The 15,066-nt window shown below is 46.0% G+C and overlaps 1 long non-coding RNA gene across 3 annotated transcripts in view; it reads left to right on the top strand.

Annotated features, from left to right (window-relative positions):
- The window catches only part of LOC144141251 (uncharacterized), a 171,564-nt gene that overhangs the window by 115,723 nt on the left and 40,775 nt on the right, over positions 1 to 15,066 (top strand). Inside the window, exon 1 of one of the 3 annotated variants that reach the window (XR_013316495.1) lies at positions 1,804 to 2,033. The exons of 1 other annotated variant lie outside the window; for it this stretch is intronic. This is a non-coding gene — a long non-coding RNA (uncharacterized LOC144141251). Of the gene's footprint in view, positions 1 to 1,803; positions 2,034 to 2,075; positions 2,096 to 15,066 lie in introns of those variants that run through there. One more of the 3 variants, XR_013316497.1, reaches the window with a different exon arrangement.

The raw sequence follows: 15,066 nt of genomic DNA, 5'->3' as shown, positions 1-15,066 counted from the left end.
TTAGCAGGCAAAATCACTTGTTCCTAGGGTGTGTGTGCTACGTCACCCAACATCTTTGTTTATATAAATCCTGTTTTGGTATCGTTTATAGCGCAGGTTATTCATAGACGAATATGCGGATTATTGGCCTATTCCTAAACAGGGGAATTTTGAACAGTATCAAAATGACCTCAATGAATCGCAAAAATTGGGCCGTAACTGTAAAATAATAAAGAACCTCAGAAAATAAACATGTTTGCTTTAACGCCTGAAACGGGCTACTTTATGTCATTAAACTCTCAGTATAGCTTTTGCTAACTGTGGTAATTTCTTTGAACTTTGGAAAATGATAAATTACCTGACCGTTCAAAAACAAAATAGTGATTTTTTTTATTATATGCCTAGAAGATATTTGGTTTGAGTAGTGGTTTCTTGCGTCCCGTTAATCAAGATACTAGTCTAGTCACGTCAAAAAATTCATTGCAAGCTGAACAGTAGAACAAGTCAATAGGGTGAGATTGCTATCAGTCGTACGCCACCGAAACGCAGCAATCACTGCTGAGCGGCAGCGCCCTCTTTAAATCACGTCAGTGTTCCAAGATTTGAAGACTTAAATAATCTAAACAAAATGCCCGTCATCAATCTGTACAAACAAGGCACTGTATCTTACTTCCCATTTTTCTTCATAAACTTCCCCATGACCATAAATATTTTACTCCCACAAAAATTACCACCACGCAACATATTTATGTACGTTTGGACTACGTAACAAAGGTGTCCTAATGTCTTGGGAACCGAATAAACAGTGTTTGTTCATCTCTTTACCATTACTGAATAAAAGGTTCTCAGCGAATCTTGCCGTCATTACCAACTGAGTAAAGTTTGGCTAAAACTATTCGTGTTTTCGTATCTGCAATAAAAGTTCGCACCTTTCACACACTGCGTGAGTCAAATTTGTGGCCGGGCCAATCTCAAGACCTAATCGAATACCCCTTGCCCAGCTGTGGTTTTACAGTCAGAGAAATGTTTCCTTTTAAGGAATGGTAAAATTTTCAGAGTTGTAATTAGTGACTTACGTACTTCTACAGAGAAAATCCAGTCCTGTGACCTGACCGTAATTCAATGTAAGGTTTCCCCATAGTTGCGTATACTGATGATTGATTGGGAATACTTTCGAGTGTTTGTTGAAAGCAGCACTTTATAACCCAATATCTTGCCTTTGATAAAATCACAGTAACACAAAAATAAATGACGGGGTATTGTTATTTTATTAATAGCGGACGTATAGATCATGACAACCCACTAACACTCCAAAACTATGTTACATCCACCATTTATAATTGCAAACATGATCAGTGAGAAGCCCATTTTTATTTTGCCTTCCGTTTCCAGACTTCATGTCCAATTCCAATCTCGCTCTGCAGGGTAATTATCACGGAGTATGCATCACTAAGTATGTATCGCTATGTAAACGCCTAAGTAGCTGCTAGCTATGAAGCACGTGCTGTGTTAAGCTTTGTGGGTTCTTACCATATTTGTTTCAGTAGAGAAAAAACATTCACACTCATGTGACAGTGAGCACTGACAATGGTTTGTTGTTGGGATTTAGAGATACGTCGAAGCTGTGCAACATAAATATGAACAGCGTATTTTTAGTGCTTTTTGTATTGAGAAAGCTCTAGGAACAATGAAACAGCATGAACGAGAAAAAAAAACCCGAAATAAATTTTAGAAGAAACGGTCTGCCGATGAACAAAGCCTTGTTTTCGAAAAAAGAAATTTCGCACTTTTTTTCTCGAAACAGGACGCTCAGTGCGTCCGGCACGACAGCATTTTAAACGCCTTTCCGTGTGCACACAACTGGTATAGGTCAAAATTTATTACAGCCCGAGGCATATACAGACACAGCAAAGAACATGGTTCTAAATTTTCCCTGTTCGGTCATGTCCCCAGTCACAGCATCTGTCATATTATGTGCCACGTATTTGTCGTTTTTATTAGCGCAAACTACCTGGCCCCCAATTGTAATTCCACCAGACCAGAGCCTGAAAGCGGTGAGTCTGTAGGTAAACTGAAATTTTTGGCTGCGGCATACCTAACCAACGTAGGTTAAGAGGTAGGTGTTATGAACAAAGGAATCATGTAATATACGCACTCTAGAGTAAACCTCGCTCTACTTGTTCTCTATTTGCAATATTTCTTTTGCACATGTTCCCTTAAGAGCGATAAAGGTACCTGGATGTGAAGAGGTAAAGAGAGATATCTAGAAATAATTACAACGCTAGGCAAAACAACTCGATGTTGCCGAGGGCACACGGAAGACACACCATAAGCGCAAGTTTCGAGCTCGGTCGCATCTCCTTGTCCACATGATCTGTTATGTCTTTCTTAGCCGCATAAGAACTTGCATAACAGTATGACCTCAAAAACACAAACATTTGCCTTCAGAACAGTTCCTTACGTCTACCAGCGCCGTTCCTTTACCAAATGTTCATTACATTTTTGCTGCTTAGTATGCCCGTCAAGTTCAAAGAGCCGCCGAATAAGATTTTTTATTTTTTATGTCATCACAACAAAAAATGGTACAAATACGTTGTTTATTTGGCGGTTTACTTCATATTTCGGAAGTTTGCGCACTGTTCACCGAAAGCAATGTGAGTGCTGCATGTACGCCACTACATACTTTTAAAAAGGTTACGTTTTGGAGTAGGCTGCTTTATTCTGAATATTGTTTGCATGTATACCCTCTTTTTTTGTGAAAAACCTTTATAGCGTTCATAAGAGTTAAAAAATGGTATAAATCCTTATTCATCAAAAGGTTGCACATGAAGCGTAAGTAGTAACACGATGCACTAGTTCAGCTGCGCCTTAGCCTCGGCTCCAGTCTAAGCGTGCGAAAGATCATAAAAGTGCGAGATTTAAACGCTTGAAATCTGATTCACATATTATTTCGCTTAAGAGACCGAAGGAATAGTTTAGGGACCAAGAAATATGAAATTTTCGCAAAATGATAGTATGAAGCCGGAAAAGACACTGTATTGCCAGGTTAAAAAAAGTCTTTTTTGTAGCATCATTTTACTTAAAACTCCGCAAAACACAAAGACGGCTTAATGAAGAATTTGAAAGATAAATGCCCATAAAAAACTCCGGAACTCTATGCCTGCAGCATGCTAATTTTGTATGCTTTTGGGACAAATGGTAGAACAGTGTTCCAGGTATTGTTGTTTGTGAAAACATCAGTCGATGAACGAATATCTTTACATTTTTTGCTAAGCTCATATGTCTTAAGTTTGCATTGACAGATTACACAACTGACACATCTGCTGTCTAGTTTGTTAAATGCGAAGAAGAATGACCCCGCGAGCCCGCATTGCGCGTTTTCTGCATACCAGTGTCTTTTTATTACTTATTTTGAAAGTGTACTTTCTATATGACTGAAATTTCTTTGAAAGAGCAGGCAATATACCTCCTATATTAAACGTAAAAAATTTATTTTCCTGCATCTTGCCACACATTTTCGGTGTATTTACGACGCCATAGAAAAGTCATTTTTTGTGCCATTTACAATGGCTCTACATTAGGCGTAGCCGCCTATCTGGAGTTGATCTTTATGTACCTAAATAGGACTCTCCGCTCAATGCGAGAATTGCACACATCTGCAGAGAGAAAACAGTCAGATCAGCTTGCGCACTTCCCGCGTTTTACACATTTTTTTTCATTAGGAATTTTGGGTGCATCATTTTTAATCCTGTTTGGCACACCAACTGGGGAATGTGTTATTCTCTCAAAAATCGCCTTTCATTTTTTCAGTTAATGTTTTACCCGTTTTTATTACCTGACATGCTCAGAAGAGAAAAAAATTATACATGGATACTCCTTTTTCTTAAGCCCAAGTGGGCTGGCCTGCAGATCTGATAGCCGAAAATCCTCTAATATTTACCTCATTGTAATTTAGAGCTAGCGATGGTAGGCATTTCGGGGCTGTGCTTTGCCAAACAAACCCAACTTACACTCTCGTTACTCCAAAGCTTTACTTCTTTTCATAGGCGAGGGCTTAACCCAAAACTGAAAAGAAGGCCCTGCTGCAAACTCTGAAAGACAAGGTATGGGGCAAGTAATTATTCGTAAGCTTCACAGCAGCTCTAATTATGTAAAAAAGATTGAAAGTGGTGCCATGATTAACGCACTTGTGCAGATCAAGCTGTCGTGCCCCGGAAAGCAAAAAATTCTTGTTGCCGAATACCTAAATCCTATACAATATTGGCCAAAATAATATAGCACCCTTTGAAAAGCGTCGTGTTCTGCAATTTTTTCACCTGTGGCAAGTAATGCCTAGGCCAAGTGGGTCGATCTTTATAATATCGGGATTAAGAAAACACAGGAATTACGTGTCGCAGCAGGAGGACCACATCGGCCTCCATTATCCCAATGGTTGGTTCAAATATATATTTCAATATTACAACCTATTTCTCAAAACAAAAATATCGAACTACGCAGAAATTGCGGAAGGCGTCTACATTTGCATATAATATTTTATTAAATTTAAAATTTTGGGATACTTATAATTTTTTAACAATGCAGAAGCAAAAGTATATATAAATGTTGTGTTGATCTGTCCGACGAACTTTCTGCTGAGTTTGCGATGCGGCTGGGCCCACATAACAGTACTTTTGCTGGCGCTTCGCAAGATCGTTTTGTTCAACCACGATGACTTGGGGTTTCCTGGTGCTTTGCCGTTGACTTTTGTTTAACTTGGTGGCGGCAATCGTAAGAACTTCAAGACTTTCTCAAGAACATTATTTCAAGCTATTTCCTAACACTAGCCCTAGCCAAAAGCGTGCCAAGTTTCGCAGGTCATCGCCAGGTGCATCCCGTTCTCTTGCCGGCGTAGCTTTATTGATCAAACGTCTTGTAATGCAGGTCCTGCAAAGCCGTAGCTTCAATTCGCGGTGGTGTTGTCTTTTTACGGTAGGGGCATGTGTCACCATTTCTGAAAGACGTTTACTCACCTTCTTCCCTTAGTAAAGTTTATTTTACCTTAGAAGCGATCTCAAGCTCTCGCAATACGACTCCCGCAACTTGCACATTTTTCCACAGCTATTTCTACTATTTGTACTGTTGATGCTGTCCCCGGTTTCTGGCCTCAGTATATTGACCTCTGAAATCAGGCTGCAGACGATGACACTTGAAAACATACTTAACAACGTCGCGTTACTGCTGTTGTTTTTAAAAGTTTTGTAGTGAATGCTCTTGAACCCGGAAACTGTTAAGCTGCTGGTTTGGAAGTCCTGTTGTGCACAAACGTAAAACGTGGACAGTACGAATCAATCTTTAAGAATGCAAATTGTTTTTGCAGCCGTGCCAAAGATCTTATCGGCGTTGTTGCTCCTTAGAAGCATGTACTTCCTCGGGGAATTGTCTCAGAATATGGAGTAGTTGGAATGGTGTACCTGTGATGATGTCAGAGTTCGGGTGCTGAGGAACAACGATACTAGCGCACGTAAGGGGCAGTGATAACGAAGCCGCACAGTGATTGAAAAAAGGGAAGAATACTATTTATGGGTAGATAGACGGTAGACAGGAAGTATGAGAGCGAAAACTTACGACTAAGGTATTAGTCGCGATAGTCCTAGCAACAGGAACATTTAACGAGTTATGCAAATAAAAACCTGATCAGAGTTCAGGTTGCTGATAGAGCTCTTGGGTTCACACGTGGCATTTTATGATTGCGTGAGCGGAAGGCGATGTCTTCACAGGCGTCGTAGACAGAACTAGTGAAATTGCGCCTTATCGCCATTGCCATGACTGGCCAAAAAACCTGAGTACTAGAACTAGAAATCGTGGCAGGAATGCAAGACCTGCCGACTGCAAAAAGGTCCCACGAGCAGAGGATCCCCGGCGCAAACAACACGTGTTGCGATGTGCCGGAGGAGCCCGGGTGGTCCGCCTAATGCCGTGGCGGCCACCATGGGTCAGAATGGTGGCCAGGATGCTCGGCGCAAAGCTGAGGGGCCTAGTAAGGTGCATGGATGGGTGTCCGGCTCTACCGCGCGGCTTCGTTGCGCTGGAAGGAGGTGTACACGTTGCGGTGGAACTGCGCGATCGCCTTGACACTGGTGCTTGACCCTCGCGTCACCGTCACCAGGTAGCAATCGATCAGCAGCCTTCGCTCCAGCCGGTCTTGCTTGGTCCCAACGTTCTAACCTTCTCACATTCCTCTTCCATGAACTTCTTCCACACACCCTTCTTACATCGCATACCCACGTTCGGGTGTGCGCCTTGTTGTTAATGCTTACGTCGTCTTCGACTTCTTCAGTTTCGAACTTATCGTGGTATAGTCCAGTGCCGCTGACACAAAAACATCACAATACTGATTTTCAAACCAAAACGTTGTATCAGGGTGCCTGCCAGCCGGCACTTGAAATTGATGCCCTTGCTAAGAAGAGGTGCACCCCAGGAGGACAACACCCTAACTTCAGGCTGTATGCGGCGTCTGCAAGCCTGCTTGCGCATGCAGGGCACTCAGAAAGACAAAGAAATGAAAACTAATAGACGCGAACAGTGCCTTTCAAAACAGCCCCCTCCGTAATTATTCATAACAAAAGACAATAAAGAACAAAAGAAAGACAAGAAATTAACCTGAAGCAGTTTATTATTTGTCATATTGACATATTCACTTGTGGAAGGCGTGTCGCGTTGGTGTGTTCACACCCAGTCAGCGCTATCGGGCGATGGAAGTCGCGTGAGCACGGATGGTATGCCGTTTTGTGGGAAAACATAGCGAAAGAATACATTTTTATTTTTTTCAATAGATTAGAGTTATTTGCTGCGAATCCAGGGCTACACACTCATTTTATGGCTGATGTTTTAGCAATAGCTGTCCCTCAATGTAAAGGAGCGCAGAATTTTCAGATATGATCATATTATCCAATTCGATGTCAGTTGTATTGGCATAAACTTCTTGCGACTGTACATTATTGTTTGTTATTCAAGGCACGTGAAGGAGGTACGTTTGGCCCCGGTCCCAGGACATACGAACACCAGCGGCAACCAGCTAGTGGACCATTTAGTAATGCCGCTGTCACAGCACCGATGCAGTTCGGCATACCGGATCTGTCTGTTTTTGAATCGTCAAGATTAAGACGATATTGGCATTTAAACGCTGCTTATACACAAGCACTCCTAAGATTTGAAGAATACGAATATATATAATCCTAGCAGGATGTTCAATTTTGTGGTTCCCGGCAATGCAAAGTGACCTTCACCAAGCGGCGCCGTCGGACTCCAAGGCTAAATTTATTTATTTTTAGAACACGGCTTTCCCCTACGGAGATGAGTGCGCAGTGCCAAGTCCAGAAAGAATCAAATTTATTATACAGAATGTCGGCCCCTCTCAGCAGCTAGACAACTGATTTTGAAGGACTGAGTTGACCGTTTGTGGTTTAGTCTATCGTTTCCACTCATAATACCTCTTGACGCAACAAATTTCAGGTATGTAAAAGCGAATATATTGTGAAGGAAATAGCCGACGCCTGGGTAGCCGGTTAGAGAGAGGTTTATTCACGGTAGAGATGTGCACACGCAAGAGCTGAAAGCAGGTTTCCGCGAGACCTCACGGCGAGCGTTCTTCTACTTCTTCATCCTCTTACCCCGATGCAACGCTTACCACCATAGGGATAGCGCTGCGTTAGGTTGACATGCTCTGAGGCGTCCGCTCATACTCTTCCCTACAATCACCCTCCCCTCGGCAAAGAGGAGCCATCCTTGCTTCTCATGGGGACGATACGGTGAGTGGTCCTACGTAACCTTTGAGGCGATGAAGGTAAACGAACTTACGGCCATGACAGCGCTCGTCGGCAGAAGCGGTGACCGGCTCGACAACGTAATTTACGGGAGACGTGCGTTGAACATCGCGGTAGGGGCAGTGGTATCTCGAAAGTAGTTTATTGGATAGTCCAGGTGTCTCATTCGGTACAATAGCCAGACGAGAGAGCCGGGCGAAAAGCTACAGGCAGGTGCGGACTCATCAAGGCGAATCTTCTGGCGAGCTTCTTCTTCGGTCGTGAAAGATCGCGCTAGTTGGCGGCCCTCTTCGGTGTGTTTGCCAACGTCAGAAATCGGGCCTGGTTTCGGAAGCATCGAAGTGGTGGGGAAGAATCGTGTCGATGGGGCAGGACGGCTTACGACCGCACAAAAGAGAAAAATGGAAAAAAGCCGGTTGTGGACAGTACGGCCGTATTATAAGCGCATGTGATGAATGAAAGCAGGGCGTCCCAGTCAGAATGATCTGACGCCACATACATAGCCAGCGTGTCGCCCAGTGTACGGTTGAACCGCTCGGTTAAGCCGTTGCACTGCGGATGGTAGGCCGTTGTGGTACGGTGGACGGTACGGCATGCTGTCAGAAGCGCCTCGATCCCTCCCGATAGAACATCCTTACTCCGGTCACTGAGGAGTTCGCGGGGCACTCCATGACGCAGAATAAAATGGCGAAGAAGGAAGCACGCAACGTCGCGGGCTGTAGCAGCGGGTGACGCAGCAGTCTCGGCGTACCGGGTAAGGTGGTCAACAGCAACGATGACGCAGCGGTTGCCAGCTGCGGTGCAAGGGAGAGGCCCATACAGATGTATTCCGATGCGGTCGAATGGTCTCATTCGCCAAGGTAATAATTTTATAATATTTCGCCAAGGTAACGAACGCTGAAGCGGGGGTTTACGGCGCTGGCAGTGTCTGCAAGAGCGAACGTACTGGCGAACGAAGCTGTACATACCCTGCCAGTTGTTGCGGAGCCAGAGACGTCGGTATGTCTTCAAGACACTGGCGTGGGTGCAATGAGGCTAACTGTGAAAGGAATCCCATATTTCTGAGTGCAACTGGCGGGGGATGACGACAAGCCAGTGGCGCCCGCCGGAGCTATAGTTGCGTCGATACAACCCGTTGTCATGAATCGCAAAGTGAGATGCTTAGCGCCGAAGTGCGCGAAACGCTGCAGTTGGTGTGGCACTCTACAGATGGTCGTAAGGGGCAGCGATCCACGGGTCCTTGCGTTGCTAAGTAGGCATGGAGTCAGCGTCCAGGGGGGCTGCAGAGCTGCTTGCGCTGGAAACGCTGTCAGCATCAGACGAGAATGGAGAACGCGAAAGGGTATCAGCGTCTTTTTGCTTGCATCCTGAGCGATATACAACACGAATATTGTAGTCCTGCAGACGAACAGCCCACCGCGCAAGATGAACTGCGTGATCTTTTGGAAAGGACAACCACCACAACGCATGGTGATCGGTTACAACGTCGAATGGGCGGCCATATAGGTAAGGTGTAAACTTCGAAAGGGCCCAAACGATGGCTAGACATTCTTCCTCAGTGACTGAATAGTTTGTCTCCGTTTTCGTGAGGGGGCGACTGGCGTAGGCGACTACGTATTCATCAAATCCGGGCTTCCTTTGGCCTAGGACTACTCCCATCCCAATGCCGCTGGCGTCAGTGTGGATTTCATTCGGAGCCGTGGTGTCGAAATGCCACGAGATCGGCGGAAATGTCAACAGATGGCGTAGTGTGGAAAGCACGTCGTCGCAAGCCGGTGACCACGCTCAGAGGCGATTGTCGTCGCAGAGGACCTCAGTTAATGGAGCGCTGATAGATGCAAGCGTGCGGATTGAGTGTAGGAAATACGAACACAGTCCGGGGTAGCTGCGAAGAGCCTTCTGCGTGGCAGGTTTCAGAAATTCTGTCACCGCACAGAGCTTAGCTGGATCAGGAAGGATTCCATCCTTGCTAACGATGTCGCCCAGGATCATCAGCTGCTGAGGACAAAAGTGACATTTTTTTTAGTTTGAGTCCTGCTGCCGCCATGATTGTCAGTATTTTGTCTATGCGAACTAGACGCGTCGGGAAATTCCGAGAAAATACGACGACGTTGTCAAGGCAGCACAAGCAAGTCTTCCACTTCAGGCCACGAAGAATGTTGTCCATCATTCTTTCGCATGTTGCGGGCGCGTTACATAGACCGAACGGCATGACGTTAAATTCGTAGAAGCCGTCGGGAGTAACGAATGCCGTTCTAGGCTGATCTGCGTCTGCCATGGAGACTTGCCAATATCCTGAGCGTAAGTCGAGGGAGGAGAAAAATTCAGATCCGTGCAAGCAGTTGAGGGCATCATTTATTGGGGGCAAAGGGTAGACATCCTTCCGAGTAATTATGTTGAGACGTCGGTGGTCAACACAGAAGCGGATGAAACAGTCGTTCTTCTTGACAAGGACAACAGGGGAGGCACATGAACTGTTTGATGGGCGGATAACAACGCGCTGCAGCATGTCGTCGACCTTATCGTCAATAATGTGACGTTCAGTGGTGGACACGCGGTAGGGTCGCTGCCGTACATGTGCGTGGGATCCGGCGTCGATATGGTGTGTTACAGTTGACGTTCCGCCGAGTGGTGTCTTTGCAGAATCGAAAGGACGACTGAAATGGATGTAGTAACTGCAGAAGTTAGCCTCGTTCTTGTGGAGTGAGATTTGCGTCTATAGCACGACTGAAAGCTTCCGAGTGGGGCGGCGACGTTGGATATAGAGAAGAGAGTGCGTCGATATCAACAAGCGGCAAATCGTCGGACACATCTATGACGACGGAAGAGCCTGTCGGCTCGATGGTGTCGAGACATTCACCGCGGAGCAAGGAAGGGGGCAAGAGTCGGGATGAGCTTCAACAATTGTGGTGCGGCCGTCCGAAACAGTTAACACGGCGAAGGGCAACGGAAGAGACCGTCGGAAGAGACCGTCGATATCCTGCAGCGTTGTCCCTCATAGACAACGCTGTAGGATAAACTCACGAGGACGGCAGCGGATTGCAGAGTCGTGGTATCCGCGACAGCGACAAGTTTTTTAAAAATGTGAACTGTTAGCAGTAAGCTTCAGGAACATTACGAATTCAACTTCAGCATGACCGCAATTGATAACAGCTATGTTTCATGACAGAAAATCCCAACCCAAGTTGACTTCATGTGAGCCCGATGAGAGAACAATGAACTCGATGACGTATAGAATGTCTTGAATGATGACTAGTGCGGTGCACGCGCCTAAGGGATAAATGTGTTCTGCCTTAGCGGTGCGTAATAATAATCCCGAATGTGGGGTCGTCACTTTCTTTACACGGCGGCATAATTTTGCATCTATAATTGAAACGGCGGCTCCAGTGTCAATTAATGCGACCGCAGCGACACCTTCGACAGCGGCATCAATTACATATAATAGTGAAAACTTGGGTGTGCGGCAGTTTGATGAAGACGGAGTTCTTGCCTCAATAACTCCGCCATGTAGTTTCCCGCGTCGCTGGTGGCAGGAGGCGGCGCATAAAACGCAGAGAGCCTTGCCGTGGGGACATGGAACGACGATTGATGAAGTCGCGGTGATGAGAAGGGTCAGACTCGAGCAGGGGACGAGTGGTGGTGGATTGAAAGGAGGCGACGAGCGGTCACTATTCGGGGAAATTCCTCGTGTCATGGAGGTACCACGTTACGGCGGCAGTACCGAGACACGTGTCCCGAAATGCAACACAAAAAAAAACAGATGGGACGGTTGTCGGCCGTGCACCATGGATTGCCAACTTGATATCCTGGAAGCGTCGATGGCCTCACGGTGGTGATGGTACGAGCGGCCATGGGAAAGCTAATCCTGGGCCTCGCTACGACCTCAGCCCATGGTGTCTGCGCTTGTCTTGGAAAGGCCTTGGCGCAGCGACGTCGGCAAATGATCTAGCTGGGTTGTCGCTGTAGGTCAAGGGATCGACAACAGGAGGATGCGGACGTACACAAGGGAGTCCTTCGGCAAGCTACTCTTGGATGACGTTTCGAACAGCAGCGGCAAGTGAGGAGCGCGGTGGTTCCGTGTACGGCAGAAGAGACAGCTGGCGAGCAACCTCTTCTCGCCCCGATTGCTGGATGGGCTGAAACATGGTTGGACTCTTTTGGGCATCAGTGGCTAGACTTGCCAAGGGCTCATGCATGACTTTGCGCCTCGTGAGGGCCCGCTCTTTGCGCAGCTCCTCGTAAGACTGGCAATTACTGATGATGTAGCCAACCGTATGCGGGTTTTTAGCAAGCAACGTTTGATAAGCGTCGTCATCAATGCCCTTCAGAATGTTCTTGACTTTATCGCGTTGAGTCATACTGCTATTTATCCGTTTGGAAAAGTCGACAACATCTTGAATATAACTTGTGAAAGTTTCACGCGCGCGCTGTGCACGTTGCCGCGAGCGCTGTTCTGCGCAAAGCTTTCGGACTGTCCGAATCCAAAAGTAACCAAGAAATCAGCGTTGAAATCCGCCCATGTCTTGAAGCGATGCGCGTTGTTCCCGTACCGAAGTTCAGCGACGGCGTGCATCAAGAAGCACAGTTTGCTCAGTTTCATAACTTCGTTATATAGATTATGTGTAAACTCTCGCTCGAATGATGACTGCCAATCTTCCGCGTCATTTTCATCGGTGCCGTTGAAGCCCAGTGAATCTCGCTCACGTATGGCACCGGAGCACATCACAGTCGGCGGCGAGGGTGTAGCGCTCTGGTGTCATTTGGTGTTCATGACTGCGGGGAGTTTGCGGCTCCGGAGTTCCAGGACTGGGGTGACACCCGGGCTCCTCTACCACGTGTAAAGGAGATAGCTGACACCTGGGTAGCCGGTTAGAGAGAGGTTTATTCACGGTCGAGACGTTGACACGCAAGAGCCGAGAGCAGTGTTCTTCTACTTCTTCGTCTGCCTACACCGATGCACCGCATACCCCCATAAGCGGATAGCGCTGGGTTAGGTTGACTTGCTCTTAGGCGTCCACTCATACTCTTTGCTGCAATATATATATAACTTTATTCAGCCTAACTTCCTGCTTCAGGTCGCTTGAATTGCTGATGGATGATAATAATGGGTAATTTGGATTTATTTACGGTCCCTGAAGTACTAACAAATTTGAATGAGTGATTTAGCCCTCCCAATGACCCGTTGTGGGTACCAGCGAAAAATTTTCAGGTGGTCATCAATATCATCACAAAAAGGAAAAAAAACAAGTTCACGCGATCGTAGTTGGGCAGCGCTTTCCAACACGAACACCACGCTGGTTCGTGTTGTCTTGTATTGATAACACGTTCGCTCTGAATATACCTCCTTCGCTTGTCACTCATGTAAACGTGATAGTGTAACCCTTAGCCAGGCTTTGTTAGTTAAACAGTGGAGGGTGTCTATGTACCCAGGGAAATTATTATCGTTTGTAGTGTTTGCTGACAGTGCCCACCGATGCCTACCACTGGAATAATAACTAATGAGATTCTGGACAAAAAGGTGCTACACTGCCTTGATATTAAACTGACGCTCTCTGAGCAGCATGTATGTTGGGTATATCACCCGAGAGCAGACAAGGGCCTGTTACCTTATCATTCGGCTTGATCCAATCTCACAAAAAGAGGCATAGTTTACCTGTGTTTTATGAATTCTCCTCAAAAATTGTGCCACCATTTCATGCAAAGTGGCTACAAAGAGCAAACGGAGCGCTTGCTCACTGCTGGGTATCCGGCGGCCACTCTAGTATTGGTAGCGGAGAGTAACCTCAAGAATTTATAATAGGGAAAGGGCCGAATGATGGAGGGTGAAAAGAAAAATGTAGCAGTGAGTCCATATTTGCACAATACATTTAACCATTTAAAACAAATAGCCAATCGGATGAACGTAAAGGTTGTTGTCTCTGCACCAAATAAATTGAATAAAATATGCAAATTGACTAACCCCTTCCGTAAAGCATCGCTTGGGTGTAAAAATGACATAGGAAGGCTTGTGTGGAATGCAGGGTCGGTGTAGGTACGAGGTTCCCCTAGCCTGCGGGAAGCAATATATAGGCCGAATCGGCCGATCTCTTAAAGACCGGTTAAGTGAGCACAGAGGAATTGCCAGCAACTACAAGGATGGTCAATTGTCTGTTCACGGCCACGACTGCGGCTGGGTGCCACGGTTTGAGCAATGCGTGGTACTTTGATATTTAAGGAACAAAATGTAAGAGTAATAATAGAGGCAGATTTGATTAGTAAAGCGGGGTTGTCCTGTGTGAGCGTGCCGTCACTAAGTTTGTCTGATAAGCAGGCAACGTTTACGCGCATGGCTGCAACACGTCAGTATTGGCGGTGAGAGTGGGAAGTGATTGCGGGTAGGCTGTGGATACTTATATGTGCGTCTATGTGAAACAAATCTAGTTGGAAGTTAGCACCGTGTTGTGTGTCCTCTTTCTTGTCCTCCTTCTTTGCGCCATGAATTCGTCGAAATAGTGACGCCAACTTACCCAAGAATCCGTATTCGTGGCATATCGCACAGCCTGATTCCTATGTGTGTTTGAGACCAGCGCTGGCAACACGTTCAAGCTACTTATATTCTACTTGTTCGAGCTTTTTGTGACCTTGGCTCAAGAGGCTGCCGCCTTGTATTTCACTACAGCTATTTGTGACGGTTATTCTTCACGCCGCAAAGCCTTATCACTGTATTTTGGAAGTATATAGTGTTTTTCTCTAGAATCACTGCGGCCCACAAACTTCAGGCTGCTCAGGAATTCAAATTTTATGCCTTATCCTGCTTTATTTTAGGTAAGTGTCCTTAAATTTTTAATATAAACACCTTTCAAATATTTAAAATTTTTCTCTTTTGGGTTAAGATGTCAGAATATAGCCGCATGTCTCTTAAATACTGTAGTCAATGGTGTAGGTACGCCTTTTCTACAGGCCTTATGCAAAAGTGCCGCTCTCTGTCGGAGCCAAAGCGACCCCTCCTTTCGCGCTATGTTAAGGGATATCTCCAATAGCTAATACGCGTGCTACATGTCCGTTTCTTGTGTCTTGCTGACTCTCTGCCAGGCTTGCGCTGTTTCACCTCTCGTATTGACTGATGAGTGGTGTGTGGACTGGTCTGCGGTGCCCCTGTTCCCGTACGGCTCTGCCGAGATACGTTATGCCTCCACAACACAATTGCACACGCACAAAGCCCAGAATTTTAGGTTTACCACCGAACCAAAGAAATCTTGGGTGAAGTGCTCGAAACAAACTCAGCCTCATTGCTCACGTAAGCCAT

Source organism: Haemaphysalis longicornis, unplaced genomic scaffold, assembly GCF_048455015.1.
Source record: "Haemaphysalis longicornis isolate Haplotype H1 unplaced genomic scaffold, Haemaphysalis longicornis Haplotype H1 scaffold_6, whole genome shotgun sequence".
NCBI classification, from domain to species: domain Eukaryota; kingdom Metazoa; phylum Arthropoda; class Arachnida; order Ixodida; family Ixodidae; genus Haemaphysalis; species Haemaphysalis longicornis.
This window is presented reverse-complemented; position numbering and strand designations above follow the sequence as displayed.